Source organism: Schistocerca gregaria, chromosome 2 (assembly GCF_023897955.1).
Source record: "Schistocerca gregaria isolate iqSchGreg1 chromosome 2, iqSchGreg1.2, whole genome shotgun sequence".
In the NCBI taxonomy this organism is placed as follows: Eukaryota; Metazoa; Arthropoda; class Insecta; order Orthoptera; family Acrididae; genus Schistocerca; species Schistocerca gregaria.
Genome location: NC_064921.1, coordinates 353,416,796 through 353,433,114, shown reverse-complemented (window position 1 = coordinate 353,433,114; position 16,319 = coordinate 353,416,796). Strand labels below are relative to the sequence as shown.

The 16,319-nt window shown below is 45.6% G+C and overlaps 1 protein-coding gene across 2 annotated transcripts in view; it reads right to left on the bottom strand.

Moving 5' to 3' along the window:
- The window catches only part of LOC126337043 (zinc finger protein 395), a 495,494-nt gene that overhangs the window by 151,967 nt on the left and 327,208 nt on the right, over positions 1 to 16,319 (bottom strand). The gene's annotated exons all lie outside the window — the stretch shown is intronic.

Below are 16,319 nucleotides of genomic sequence, written 5' to 3'. Positions count from 1 at the left end.
GCCAACATGTATGTCCAGCAAGGCGGTTACCGTAACTCCTACACTGATGAACAACATCTCACATGTCTGTCAATAAAATGACCTGTTCTTTGAAGGTTTTGCGTTTCCTTTATCCGCCAGTGTAATTGGACGATGCAGGTGGATATCAACAGCAATTCGATTCCGTCACACTGCCCTCCTTTCTTTCAAGGCCAGGACAATCGAGAGACACTGAATGGTACCTCGCCAAATTCCTTAGAGTTATCTCTAATGGAGTGTAGCCATGTATGGAAGTGAAACATGGACGATAAATAGTTCGTACAAGAAGATAATAGAAGCGTTCGAAATGTGGTGCTACAGAAGAATGCTGAAGATTAGATGGGTATATCACATAACTAATCAGGAGGTATTGAATAGAATTGGGGAGAAGAGGAGTTTGTGGGACAACTTGACAAGAAGAAGGGATCGGTTGGTAGGACACGTTCTGAGGCATCAAGAGCTCACCAATTTAGCATTTGAGGGCAGCGTGGAGGGTAAAAATCGTAGAGGGAGACCAAGAGATGAATACACTAAGCAGATTCAGAAGGATGCAGTTGCAATAAATACTGGGAGATAATGAAGCTCGCACAGGATAGGGTAGCATGGGGAGCTGCATCAAACCAGTCTCAGGACTGAAGACCACAACAACATCTCTAACGCAGTGAAGCATGCAACGCCTATGGCAATGTTAAAGACTCTGGGATTGCGTGTCAGGTACGGTGGTAGCCAGGAAGAAACCGCACGGTCGACAAGGCTGCGCGGCTGTGGTGGAGCGTGGGGCCTGCGGCCACGTGGACACGTGGAGCCGGCGAGGAGCGGTGGCGCCCGCGGGCGGAGCCTGCCTGCCCTGCGCTGCGCTGCAGTATGTATTCAGGAGGCGGTGGGTCATTATTTTCTCATTGCTGCGGCATTCAGGTAGGCGCGCCGCGTGTAACGAGCAGGCCGGGCTCGTTACCGCGAGATACGCACGAGGAGCGGCCGCCAAAATATGGGGGAATAAAGTCTATCGTGAGGGAGCACCGAGAGGAAGCGAAGCGCGGAGCCAAGTGTGTAAGTAACAAGAGGAGCACCGGGAAAGAAGAAGAAAGCACGAAAATTATCCTACATTAATGATCTACCGGAGGCGCGGGCGGGTGGTGCAAGAAAGACCTTATCAATAGATAAACCTCAAGTGTTAGATACAAAGAACCAAAATCCTTGCTTCAGTGGCTGGCTGGAATGTCTAGTTTAACAGTTGCTGCTGTTCCTCACAGAAGGACAAAACAGGTCCCACTGTTTCGTCCCAAGTCGCTATCAGCACGCAGAGATACGCGTACCCAACGATAGGGCCTACGTAGCAAGGCTAACTTCTCAGCCACGGAGGGGCGTTCAGTAGAATGTATAGACACCACTGTTTAGCGGATCGAGTTTTGTCGACAGCTTGGAAAAAGGAGTGTCTGCATCCTTTTTGAACAGTTTACACTATAGGTGTTGCCTGCAGAGTAGAGGTCTGCCTGCTCGGTTAATAGTCCCGTAATTTAGGCTCTAAGCCGTCGCTTCGAAGTAGCTAGGGCAGGGCCGAACCACATGCCACATCAGCGAGACTTCAAGGACTGAGCTTCAGCAGTTTTTTTCTATTTATTGTCTTTAAAGTTGCGCCCATTTAGCCGTCTTAACAGTGTAATGTCAGTTATGACGACACGGGCAATCAACACCCAGTCCCCGAGCGGAGAAAATCTCCGATCCAGCCTGGAATCAAAACCGGGCCCCTTCGCTCAGCGATCCGCCGTGCTCACCGCGAAGTTTCTGAGCCGCAGTTTTCCAGCATACCATCAGCTTCGTTCTGAAATACTTTGCCATTTTCAGCTCAAATCACACAACTGACAAACACGATGCAGCATACAAAAACACCTTCAAATCTTTTCACCGACATACCTACAAACATACGTCTCACCTATACTGGCAGATCCACTTCTCGTGACACCTAGTGCTCAGTTCCGCACTACAAATGCGTGCTAACTGAACGCAGTTGTCTGGATATTTTTGCTATCGTAGAATTAGTGCAACATTCATTATCAAGCGTCGAAGCTATTTGTTAGTGAACTAAAATAATTGTACAGGCGTTACTGAGTACACCAAGTACGCATAAGAAAATTTCGTAGTTTAGCCGCGAACCACGAATAACTTTGCGCTCTTTGACAGCGTAATGTTTACTTCTAGTTTTTGTGCCTCATAAGTTACCAACTCTGAACCTTACACTCGTCCTTTTCTTGTATGTGTACGTTATCACACAAATTCGTCCCACGTAAGTCTTTAACCAAAAAATCTACGTCACGCTTTATTTGCAAATGTTCAAATACACTGTCCACAGATAACCTTATTTATGATTCTGATGCAACATGTATTACGTCTATACTTTTTTCACTTTGAGCAACGAATGAACATCATAACATCTAAAATTCCTATCAGTGTGATCACCAGCGATATGATTTCTCTTCGGAAATATCCTGGGACAAAGTACGAGTAAATGTTGTTAGTCAAACAATATTAGTCTACATGCATTTTGCAGTGAGTATTCGAGAGCCAGAGCAATCATTAAATTTGGCTGTGCTGTACACCATGGTAAATTTACTTCACACACACAGGAAGGTTTTTCGGACAATTTCGCAGCAGTCCTACAACTCCCTCCCAGCTATACATTCCACGTTATCGGAGTATAGTCAGAAATGCTGCTAAATAGCATAAAGTTTTCGTATACCAGAAAAACAGGATGGATTCCTCTAAACTTTTTGTCCCGTACGAAAATAAAAAAAGTCTCAAGGAAATTACGTTTATTTTAAGTTATCGGGGGGGTACATTAACCAACATGACTTCCTATCTTGTAACTTTGTTCGTTGCGAAGATACGAACAGTAGCGTCTACATGTTTTTTTAAATAGCATGACCTCTATTTTTTATTCGGTAAAGCTCTTTCTTTCCTCAAGACCTGCTCAAAAACGTGTGATAGTGTACGACTCAGGTAAAGACGAACTTATTTTTTTAATATATTTCAATTTATTGGCTTTCGGTTCGTGCCCACACCGCCATCTCAATAATGGAAAGACGACACGACAGTGTGTTTGAGGTGACTTATTGTCAGTAACGACGATACAAATGTAAGCCCAACACAACACCCAGTCCGCAAGCGGGGATCATCTACCGCCCGAGAATCGAAACCGGGTCGCTTCGGTTAGCACTTTGCCGCACTGGCTCCGCAGCTACCGAGGCGGACGAAGTAGTTATTAAAAACTGAGTTTGGCTCTCGTGTACTAGCGAACAGTGAAGGTACGTAAACTCGTCTACATGCTGGAGTTGACAGTGCACAAATGGATCCGCAAGGAAAATGTAGATCGATCGTTACCGTTTTGCTAACTTACATTCTCCATAGATGAGCAGCATTTCTGCCTTCTCTTCGTTGCTCTATAATGTAGTCACAGTCTATTTTCCGACTGTTGCCATGTCTATACTGTCTCTGTGTGCTGTTCGAGTTTAAGGGGAATACCAATGGCTGAGTCGTGAACTAGAATTTGCATTCAGCAGGGAGGCGTGCTAGGGTATTCCGTGAAGTAGGGCAAAGCCACTGTGCCTCTGTGGTGTAGCGGTTAGCGCATCTGTTTAGTGAGGAGGAGACCTGGTTTCCAATCCCGTCGCTTTAGTCTGTATGTCTACACCGTAGTACACGAGAGTCAGTGAGTTCTGTATTACACTTTTAATAACGTCATGTTCACTTGGATTATATGTTTTTGTACAGGTCTTGAGGAGACGAAATGTATTGTCGAATGAAAAAGAGAGGGCGCTATTTCAGTAAAGAGGCACTGCTGTTCACCCCTCCGAAACGAACAAATAATGCTTTGTTCCCATTTAGCTAAAAAAAAAAATACTTGCTTGATAAAAAAAATTATTTTCTTCTGGAAAATAAGTTATTTCCGGTGATTAATATAAATGAGATACGTAGAGTGCCGCGAAATATGTCACAGCTTTCAGTTTTTGAAGTAGAGGCGCGTGCTGAGGCTGTAGAGAGCAGGAAGCTGTGCCGCGGCTGGCCAGTCACGGCGCTGCGGGCGGCCGCTTCTGGGCTGGCCTTGGCTGCCGCCGGGGCAGTCCCCGTCCATCGCAAACGTCGCCACTGCTCCGGCCTGCGATCCTACGTGCCACACACTGCAGCGTTCTTACTTCCCACAGAAGAAACGTGCAAAGCATTTCCCAACGATGTACCAATCGCTTCATACTGAACTCAAACTCCTTGAAATTTTCCTTATTTCCTTCATTTCAAAAGCTTCTCGTCCAACATGGAAACGACTTTTAATGTCGTGCGTGATACGCTCAATCGTAAACACACCCATGAAGTGCATCAATTTGGAATCGCACGATTCAGGAGGCTGGCGTCATAGGAAACTTGATCCGGGTTGCTAGGGACCACCGAGCACTGCGGAAGATGTTTGAAAATAATCGCATGAAATCCGCGTCAGGAATGAATAGTGGGCTCCAAAGTGCTACAAGTAGTCCACCTTGTGCATTGACTGTGTATACAGAGCTCAGATGCCTCAATGAAAGTGCACGTAGCAGAGTTTCAGCCGTCATAAAGGTGAATGTCCACTAATAAGTGTCCATATACGTTTCATCAGACGTAGGTTAGGGATATACTCTGTGATTCAGCTGCACCTATCTATGGGTCTTATGCAACCCACAACGCTTTCAAAAACTACGCGCGAAACTTTCACGTTCTCTCGTTCACTGTGCATATACCATTAATCCTACAGAAAAAATGAACAGGTTCTTTTTATAGGAAATGTAATGTAGTTAAATTTTGTACTAGGATACGTTTTCGTTGGAGGCCAGGTTTCAGAGTCATTGGCCGCGCGGGGCAGCCGTGCGGTCTCGGGCGCCTTGTCACGGTTTGTGCGGCTCCCTCCGTCTTATTAGAGGACGACGGTTCAATCCCGCGTCCGACCATCCTGGTTTAGGTTTTCCGTGATTTCCCTAAATCGCTCCAGGAAAATTCCGGGATGGTTCCTTTGAAAGGGCACGGCCGACTCCCATCCCCGTCCTTCCCTAATCCAATGAGACCGATGATCTCGCTGTCTGGTCTCCTTCACAAAACCCAACCGAACCCCCGTCTGAGGTTCGAGTCCTCTCTCGGGAATGTGTGTGTGTGTGTGTGTGTGTGTGTGTGTGTGTGTGTGTGTGTGTGTGCGCGCACTATGCGACTTAACTTCTGAGGTCATGAGTCGCCTAGAACTTAGAACTAATTAAACCTAACTAACTTAAGAACATCACACACATCCATGCCCGAGGCAGGATTCGAACCTGCGACCGTAGCGGTCACGCGGTTCCAGACTACTGAAGCGCCTAGAACCGCACGGTCACACCGGCCGGCTTAGACGAGAAAATCCTATAATAATACGACACACAGGCATATACGAAAAGGAAACTTCAGAAATGGTTTTATACCAAGTGAAATGCGAAGTAGAAACACACGAGAAAAATAAAAATTCTGGATGTGAATCGCATTGTTATGCTCTTCGCCAGTAAATGATGCAGTAGTTGATTTTAGTTTCTGTTCTGCTAATTGTGAGGGATCATCAGGTGCAGCTGCAGTCAGCGCTTGAGCCAAGGATCCTGCGTGGTGCCAAACGAAATGCCTTGGCCACCAGCTGGAAAGGCAACGAAAAACATAGCAAGGTGACTCAGCTGCTCAGGCGTAGGAAATACACCTACCCAGCAGCGGTGTATCACCGTCCAACTACAACACTCATGGCTGTTAATTCGATTTGGTTAAAGCAGTTTGTGGCAAGAAATTTGATCACTGTTTCCACCTTGTTCCATGCTTGGCAGCTAGACGCAGGCTGCGCACATGGGCAAGAAATTTAGATACTAACACCCGTCCACGACGAGCGCGTATGAGGCTGAACACAAAGAAGAATTAGGAAAGTGTGGGCAGGAAAACGTTCATGAGGTTTCTGAAGGAACCACCTGACGCTGCGGAAAATCTAAAACAGGATGGCGGAATGGGGGTGTGATTTCCGCTCCTCTAGAACACGAGGGCAGTGTCTTTAACATTTCGTCGCCTTGTTCCAATGAAGAACAGAACCCGATGACAGATAAACTTGGCAACAAGTCGTCTTCTTAGTGATAAATGAAATCACCCTCCAGTAAAATTCCAACCGATTACGCAGACTTCAGCTGTGTACGTGATGAGTGGAGGGGATGAGACCTCAACTCCCTCCCCCCCCTCCCCCCCCCCACGCGAGCGAGCGCACTCACACACACACACACACACACACACACACACACACACACAGGAGGAGAACTTGCTCGGCGCGGAGCAATAATTAGATGATTTGGTGCTCTATCGTGGCAACGGCGAGTCATGTTGAGGGCAAGATGGAAATGTACTGCGCAGTGAGGCTTACTGTTTACAGCGGAGACTACGGGCCGCGTTGCTGAATGAGACAAACAGGGCAGGGGCACCGCGGGTTGCGCAACACTGGCCGGGGAAAGCGAGGGAGGCGCCGCTGCTCCAATACAGCTGACTGCTCCCCTAAACATGTGGCCACTGGCCACAGAACGCGCCTCCACGCATGTCTTCGGTCTGAATCTCACTGACTGGAGAAGAATTGTCTTCAGCGATGAGTACTGTTTCGAACTAAGTCCCGATGACCGGCGAAGACGTCCAGCGAGACGGCGGAGGGAGACCAACCTGACCGGTGTCCGCAATACGGTCCGACAACCGGGAGTGGTGGTCTGGAGCGCCATTTCTTTTCGTGGCAGGGCCTTTTTGGTTGACATTCGCTGCACGCTTACAGCGCAACGGTACGCCGACAATATCCCACGCCGCGTCCCCCCCTTTTATGGCAAGCCGTCCTGGGGCTACAGTTCAGCAAGACAATGTCTGCCCGCACACGGCGAGAGTTTCTCAAGTGGTCAGATCTCTCCGCAGTTCAGAAAGTAAGGAGCGTTATGGGCAGGGCCATCCAACCAGCTCGATATTTTGACGGTTTAACGCACCAAATGGACTAAATTTGCCATTATATCCCTTAGGAGAAGATCCAGATACTCTGCCAATCGGTGCCAAGCCGAATAACTGCTTGTATAAAAGCCAGAGGTGGATCAAGGCGTTACTGACTTGATCAATCTGTGAAGCCTTTTCTTTTGAACAAATCATCCTATTTCTCTGAAATTATAATCATTCAGTTGTGTGTATACGTACATCACATCTACTGATTTTCGTGTCATTCGGGTAATTCCTTCGTGGTGCGTCTTTCTTATCTTAGAGACGAGGGGGGGGGGGGGGGGAGGGACAAACAGCGAAGTCCGTCCCACCGGATTAGGGAAGGACGGGGAAGGAAGTCAGGCGTGCCCTTTCAAAGGAACCACTCCGGCATTTACCTGAAGCGATTTAGTGAAATCACGGAAAACCTACATCATATGAAATTATGAATGAAATACTATCACGGTACTCACTGCGCCACGTGAACGCTGCAACGAGCCACTTTCTTAATGAGTTCTGGAATTGTGGGCACACTTCAGACTACTGTCGCGATGGATGTGCAGTGTGTCTGTTAGGGAAGCGTTGGAAAAAAAAAATGCCGAAGGAGGAAACTGTGCATTTAAATAGATTGTACGAGGAAAGGCCGGCGTTATGGAATGTACAGTTATTGGGCTACAGAAACCGAGATAAGGCGGAAAGTTTGTTCGGCGAAATGGCCACAGTTTTTAACAATTCGACAGATTAAATTCACCGGAATAACCACAATTCAAGGAACGGGGCAAAGTAGTTTTGTAGCATAGATTAATTAATACAGAGAAACGTGTGAAGTTATGTTTGAAAGTAATCGTTTTCTATATGACGTGAGATTTATTGATTATATTATTATAATCGAAGAACAGACCTACAGAAATTTCTCAGTGTTCGTAAGTCAATGCAAGTAAAAACACTGAAATAAATACGAGTTCGAAATTTCTTCATTTATCAGACATCCGCCCTACTTGCCTTTTGAACGTCTATGAATATCAAGATGAAACTGGTGAAACTTTATTTCATCGTAATTTTTACTTTAACAAATACTAAAGGAATTAAACATAGACCGGCCGCGGTGGACGATCGGTTCTAGGCGCTTCAGTCCGGAACCGCGCGACTGCTACTGTCGCAGGTTCGAATCCTGCCACGGCCATGGATGTGTGTGATGTCCTTAGGTTAGTTGGGTTTAAGTAGTTCTAAGTTCTAGGGGACTAATGACCACAGCAGTTGAGTCCCATAGTGCTCACAGCCATTGAACCAATTGAATTACACGTAGCTGATGCTACAAATATGTCACCAGCAGTCTGTCTTTAAGACTAATGGGTTTACGTATTACAGCATCTAGATTGGCAACTTTGGGTCGAATAATGTAAAATATTTCTTCTGTCTCCATCACTGTCAGTCTCGTAAAATTTCGATAGTGTTGTGGATTTTCTATCGCAAGCTCCACATAGAAATTTTTGCATATTTCAAAATCATCTTATCCAACAGAAGCACGGTCGTTTACCTTTTTTTCTTTGCCGCTAAAAGTTTTTAAAGTGCAGCTGCGGCCCGACGCCCTTCCATCCCAACCTCTTCCTTCACGCACCCAAGTACGAGAGAAATTTTCGCGGAGAGTAATCTCTCAGCTCTCACACACATTCCCACCGTCCTGTGCGTAAATGCTTCCAACATCTGCTCTCGTGAGACTCTCAGACACTTAACAGAACGTTCTCGTACTGAATTATCAGACAGTAACTATCAGCGAAACTTTGCCCTTTAGACGCTATGCCACGCTCGCTCTGTTACATGTACAGGGGGGTACACACAGATCTTCAATATCGATTTCGTCGAAAACAAGGGCCAGTTGCTTGAAAAGCCGCTATCCACGTACTCAGGAGAGCTACCTCTACAACATACACGAGACTCATCTAACTCCGAAATTAACAGGCGTAATGGTCCCCTTTGTAGGCGAGACGAGAGGAAGCGGCTCGTGGGACGAGCGCGTGCGGTGGAACTCCGCAGTTGGCTGGCTGGCGCCCACCTGCCGCTATTTCGGGCCCGCGGCGCTGCGCGACCAACGCCGGCTGCCGTGTGCTGGTCAGGCGCGGCGCAGCCACTGCCGTCGCTAGGGCAGCCCTCACACAGCAGCCTCGCCTGTTGCGCGAAACCGCAGCGGAAGCAGCGCCGATAAAAACCTATCGCCAGTTGCGCCTTTTGAGTACCGCTTCGTGCACTCGCGCGTGTGTGAATCCTCCGCAACTACAGCAAGTGTGTGTGTGTGTGTGTGTGTGTGTGTGTGTGTGTGTGTGTGTGTGTGTGTGTGAAAAGGGGGGGGGGCAGGGAGGGGGTGTACGCTTGCAATCTAAGTTCACTCGCGTCGGGCTATATACAATGAGGTGGCAAGTCATGGCATACCTCCTAATTTCGTCTCTGACCTCCTTTTGCACGGAGTAGACCAGCAACTGTCCATAATTGCAACTGCAGGATTTTGTGCACGAACTGCCATCTCGATTATGTCCCACAAATGTTCGGTGGGATGCAGGTTCAAATGGCTCTAAGCACTATGGGACTTAACATCTAAGGTCATCAGTCCACTGGACTTAGAACTACTTAAACCTAACTAACCTAAGGACATCACTCAAATCCATGGCCAAGGCAGGATTCGAACCTGCCACCGTAGCAGCAGTGCGGTTCCGGACTGAAGCGCCTAGAACCGCTTGGCCACAACGGCCGGTTGGGGTTCATGTCGGTTGATCTGTGTGGCCAAAGCACTCAATCGAACTGTTCAGAACGTTGTTCAAACCAATAGCTAACAGTTGTCGCCTAGTGAAATGGCTCATTGTTATCCACAAAAATTCCGATTCCATCATTATTTGGGAACATGAAGTCCATCAATGGCTGAAAATTATCTCCAAGAGGTTCAGCTGGACGAGAGTATCCAGTCGATTCGACGTAAACACAACACACGCCATTATGGAGTCACCATTAGCTTTCAGAGTGCCTTGTTGACAACTTGGGCCCGTGGCTTCGTGGGCTTTGCGCCATCGAACCCTACAATCAGCTCTTACCAATTAAAATCGGGACTCGTCTGACCAGACCAGGGTTTTTCAGTCGCCTGGGATCCAAGTGATATGGACACTGGCCCACGAGAGGCGCTGCAGGTAGTGTCGTGCTGTTAGCAAGAACGCTCGCGTCGGTCGTCTGCTACCGTAGTCCATTAACGGCAAATTTCACCACACTGTCCTAATAAATATGTTCGCCCCACACATATTTTTGCGGTTTTTCACGCAGTGTTGCTTGTCTGCCAGCACTGACAACCATGCAAACACCGCTCCTCTCGGTCGTTACGTGAAGGCAGTCGGCCACTGCGCTGTCCGTGGTGAGACGTAATGCCCGAAATTTGGTATCTCGGCACACACGTGACACTGTGGACCTCGGAATATCGAATTACCTAACGATTTCCGAAATGGAATGTGCCGTATGTCTAGCTCTAACTACCATTCCGCGTTCAAAGTCTGTTAATTCCCGTCGTGCGTCCATAATCACGTCGGAAATCTTTTCTCATGAATTACCGGAGTACAAATAACAGCCCCGCCAATGCACTGCCTTTTTATAACTCGTGTCCGCAATACTACCGCCATCTGTGTATCTGCATATCGCTATCCCATAAACTCCTCTCACCACAGTGTACGGTGTGTGTATGCTGTTATTACAAATCGTCATCTTTTCCTGGCCTTTATCCCGTGTCCTCATGGGGTCAACATGTTAATTATTCAATTCGGTGATTTTAGTCGTAGAAGGTGGCTATATTCTCTTCCTAACGCTACCCCCCTCCCCCCCCACCCCACCTCCAAGACGAAATTTGTGTACCCCAACTGTTGTGACGAATGTCATACAATGTCTAAGTGTTCGACTGTATTCTGTTTGCGGATCGTACAACTGAGGCGGGAGTGGTTATCAGCCTGGTATTCATCTAGTCGGATTTGGAAAACAGCCTAAAAACAGCCTACAGGCTGGTCATTAATCCACTGAGAGGATTCACTTCGGAGCCGGTGCGCTCCCGAATTCTGCAAGCGGCAGGGTAACGCGAAAGGCTACCCGGACGGGTCATTGTAATTATAAACGATGAGGGCTAAATATTTGCTATGAATACTTATTAGACGGACAGAAGAGTCTTTGCCCGCAGCAGTTGTTATCTCAGATCAAAGCAACTTTTGATCGCAGTACAATGAATTGAGCATTTATATTTGGATGAATTAGCAGTATGCTTTCTTAACAATTATCTTCTCATTAAAAGACACTGTGAAATTAACGTGAAAATGACTGATGGAATAGAAGTGGGGAATCGATCTTTATCATCCAAAACGTTTCAGTTAACTAAACGGGCTAGTTTCTTCTTCGAAGTGGAAAACATTATTTCATTGCAGACGCTAAAGTTATTCGCAATAATAATGCTACTCATTGTCTCATTTTGAACCTGGAATATTTTGTCTTCAGTGGTGCTACAATTAGTGATATTGCAGTGCTTAACACAAATTAAGACTTTGTTTCCGTTGTTATCCACAGGAAACCAAACCGCCGAGAGAAAACGCATAGAACAACTTATCATTGTTACCTACATATCACCCAACTAGTAGGCAGACAACGAAAATGATAAACGGCATAGGAAGTTGACATAGCCCTAAGCTTCCAACAATCACAAATAAATAAACACACACAATTTTAGCCAACTGCATGAACAATTAGCGCGATGGTATTTAGTATGTAGCTGGTTCGTTTACAGGTGGAGGAGTGGGGAGGAGGGGGGTATTAACCTTCCTTGTCGACGACACACGATAACCATTTAGCTTGCACTGGAGAGTTGAGCAAACGACTTTCCTCGATACTAAATGATACGCAGTAGAATTTCAGGAACAAAACACAAGACGTTACGTAGGCTGTTGTTGGTAAAAACACTGCTATCTTGGCACACCACAAGCAGGCGGTAAACAAGACCGCTTCCAGACCAGGGACGATCGCCGTGACGCAACCTGTACACCACACGACGGTTTGTTTTCGTTTGCAGTTAACGACTTTTCTCCACTTCCAGCGCATCGCTTCGAACTGCACCGATGTAACAAAGCCGCTTAATAATGAATAGAAACGTTAATGAACGTGAAGCGGTAGAAGTATAAATAACTGTTATTGCTATTTACATTGAGTAAGAATCAGAAAAAAAGTCTCTCTCAGCTACCTGTATACGACACTGCAAACACCCATTATTATTATTATTGGGTTCGTGTATTAGGATAATAAACAACAGATACATATAACAGGGACTTAAGTCATCAGTAATATATTCTCCTTCACTGTTTACAACAGTCTGCCAACGCTGAGGTAGGAATGTAAATTCCTTGAAGGTCGTTCGATAGCTAGCGGCCGGCGGTTCTAGGCGCTTCAGTCTGGAACCGCGTGACCGCTACGGTCGCAGGTTCGAATCCTGCCTCGGGCAAGGGTGTGTGTAATGTCCTTAGGTTAGTTAGGTTTAAGTAGTTCTAAGTTCTCGGGGACTGATGACCTCAGATGTTAAGTCCCATAGTGCTCAGAGCCATTTGAACAATTTTTTTGATAGCGAGCGGTCGGCCAATGTGGCGCTTCAGTCTGGAACCGCGCGACCGCTGCGATCGCAGGTTCGAATCCTGCCTCAGACATGGATGTGTGTGATGCCCTTGAGTTAGGTTCAAGTAGTTCTAGGTTCTAAGGGACTGATGACCTTAGATGTTAAGCCCCATAGTGCTCAGAGCCAGTTTTTATTTATTTTTTATTTTTTACAGCGAGCGGAGAAATTGAAAATCTGAGGGCGGAAGATAGGTGAACAAAGTGGGTGACAACCCAACTCCCCTATAGTGTTTTCTGTCTGTCTAGCATATTGCGGGCGGGCATTATCCTGGAGTAGCATCACTTCACGCACTCTTCCTCATCGTTGTTCTTGGATTTCATGAACACGACGTCCCAGTTGTTGACAATAAAGGTCAGCAGTGGTAGTTACATCTGGGGGGAAGTAATTCTTAGTACCACACACCTTCCCTGTTCCACCAGATGTGTAACATTATCTTTTGTGGACGCGCTCAGATCTTTGAAAAGGAACCTTCTTTGTTTGGGCTGAACTATTCCTTTCTTTTCCTTGTGTGAGCACAAGGACACCACTGCTCGTGGCCAGTAACGGTACAGGATAGGAATGGTCGCTTTATTCACAAACCATTTGCCAGCAGAGATGCACCAATTGATTTTTGTGACTTTGGATTAGAGCATGCTGTAGCTAAACACCCGATTTTTGAACCTTCCCCATTGTATGCCTGATCGCGGAATGATCACAGTTGATCACATTTGTCAGTTCTCGAGCACACTCACGTGGATCATTGTGGGTTAATGCGTTTAAAAGATCTCCATCAAGTCCCGAAATTCTACTGGGACGCGGAGAGTCACCAATGTTAAAACGATCGTTCTCAAAACGAGTAAACCATCATCTTGCTGTGCTCTGGCAAGTTGCGTTTGCCACACACGGTGCAAACGTTTCTGTCTACCTCTGCTGCTGTCACCCTTCTATTGAACTCTTAACAGAAAAATATGTCGGAAATATTCCGATTTCTCCAGTGACACTCCATTTTCTAGCTTCGCGGCTCCGCTCACTATATCCAAATAACAAAATGACAATATGTAAACACAAAAAGTGACAATCGCTGAATTAACCGATAGGAACCGAAATACCGATACGCAAAACAAAACTGCTAAGTACTTATGCACCAACCTAGTAAAACTGCCTGTCAGCAGCCTCGATTAAACTTGAGTTGAAAGGGGAGGCCGAAACGCTTTCAGGAAGTACTCGTGCTGTTGGGTGATTCATATTCTACCTGGTCACTATACTGCAACGTTATATTAGTTGCGGTGTCATGCACACAAAACAAGAAGGCCAATCTTAGCCTTTGCAATCACTTTCAACCCTGTGTCTTATTCATTCCTCTTCCCAATATAACAACCTATCACGTTACCATAACATTTGAACTTATCTGAAGGTAGAATAAGCATGGATTCTCCCTTCATGATAGTTGAGTGCCTTAAACTCCCAGACCATGCAACTCCGATTTAACATTTTGTGCCTTATAGGTGAAACCCTGCCATAAAAAGTGTCAATCTGCGTTAGATGACCTACCCTTTCAACACACTTTACGTGAGCAAAGCCTGGGTTGCATTGTTTGGCCTTTGCAGAAGATTTCGTAATGATAGATAGAACCTCAGAGACTGCAAAGAAAAGGCTACAAGTTATGAAGGAAACAGCTAAGAAGGCAGGTCTACAAACATGTTTTGAAGACACTGAGAACATGAAAGTAACTCACCAAGAACACATGATAACTGACCAAGAATTTTAGGAACCAAGCGTAGCAATATCAAGAAAATGGCCAAATTTAAATACCTGGGTGAAAATACAAATATATAATGCGAAAACGAAGCAACTAAAATCAGGAACGAAACAACATGACTGCGAGATATCTGTACAATAATTTTTTTCTAAATTTGTTAAATTAAGGCATCTCTGTTGGTCGAAAACACTGCTTTTGTCCGCTGCAAAAGGGCATTAGAATATTTGGAAACGACAGAGGGAAGAATCCCACGACAAAATTAAATTCAATTAAGAACGAAGTTGGCAATTGGGTTTTGGGACGAAATTAGGGAATATACTCACAATCTGCACCAAAATAACTGATGAGATCAGGAAAGTCGTGTTCCACTCTGTTGACATCTATGGAGAATGAACGATAACAAAGAGGGTCCACTCATTCTTTCAAAACAGGAAAACAGGCAAACAAAATGGGTAGGAAGGCAAGACGAGAAAGGACTAAAAAAATGCAGAGTGTCTCACTAGAGAACAGACTAGACGTCAAGAAATTCAAAGGTTTACGGAGAAGTAAATCTATCAGGAAAATAACTGGAGTCAAAAGGTCAGATGAAAGGAAAAGAGCTCATTCTGAGAAAATTAAAGAGTTTTGGATGAAGATGAAGGAAAAAAGAAGTAAATAATTATATTTACGGGCTCCTTAGTTGGCCAGTAACACCATAAAAAATGACAAGTTTTTCGGTTGACGAGCAATAAGCCATTTCAATTGCAGGATACCACAGAATGAGAAAAGACGATTGCGACTGCGTTATTGTTTCAGATTAACTGCTGCTTGGTGTAACAATGGAAACTGCAGTTCCTGCGATGGCTTTCATAAAAGTAAAAAAAAACCGATATGGTGGAAGATCTATTGCGAAATCGTCGCTGTTTTCAAACTATCTCCAGAGATTGCGTTATTGGTTAAGTTGCACATCTTCAAGCGTCAACAGAAAAGAGCGATAAGCTGTCAAGATAACGGTTAATCATCCATTTCACAAAGTGGTGCATTTGAGATACCTGCAAGGTAATTATGAATCTAATACTGTCTCGAAGAAATGAAGAATTACATCTTGACTTGTGACTTTCTACGATAAACCAGAAAAATAATTACACTCTCCATTTGAATGAAAGTGAAATTGTGCGTTTTTAGTAAACGCTTCCCAATAATTTCTCATAACTGAGCAAGGAAGAAAGAAACGATCACACTTAACGAATATTTGCCCATTGAGAGAAAAGGAATGCCGGAGATAAACGCTCGCGTGAAAGACGCTGATCTCACGCAACAGAGGGAGGAATTTGCAAAGAATAACTAAGACAGCACGGCGCATCTGTGAAACAACTGTGTCAGAAGTCCGGATGCGCTTATCCAGACACCCAAACAGGAAGAGCAGACGAATATCGCGAGATAACTTGCTTGTGTCCAGCGGACACGCTATGTGGTCAGATTCAAGACGAGTATTTTAAGATGCTCAACACCACCAATACCATCCCGCATTTCAAACGAGACACACAACGCGAAGTAAAGCCCCCCCCCCCCCCCCTCTCCCGCCCCCTCTGCGGCTAGAAGAAGAGACACTTCCGCTGGAATCTCTCTGACTAATGCTGTTGGGATGTGTACGCAGGCTATATATATCTGTAAACATGAGTCGCTGGCATCTAAGAATCAACAAGGAAGAACTCTGTCACTCACTGACAGCGTGTGCTGTTCGCTGAGAACACATGCACAGAGGTCTACAAGCCTAATGTCAGTTTTTCGAGTTGATTCACCCAAAAATTATGTATATAGTGCACGTGACTCATATAAGTGGTTCGAAATTGTGTACAATACATTTCTTAGATACATCCCTGATTAACTTCACGTGAATGTAGG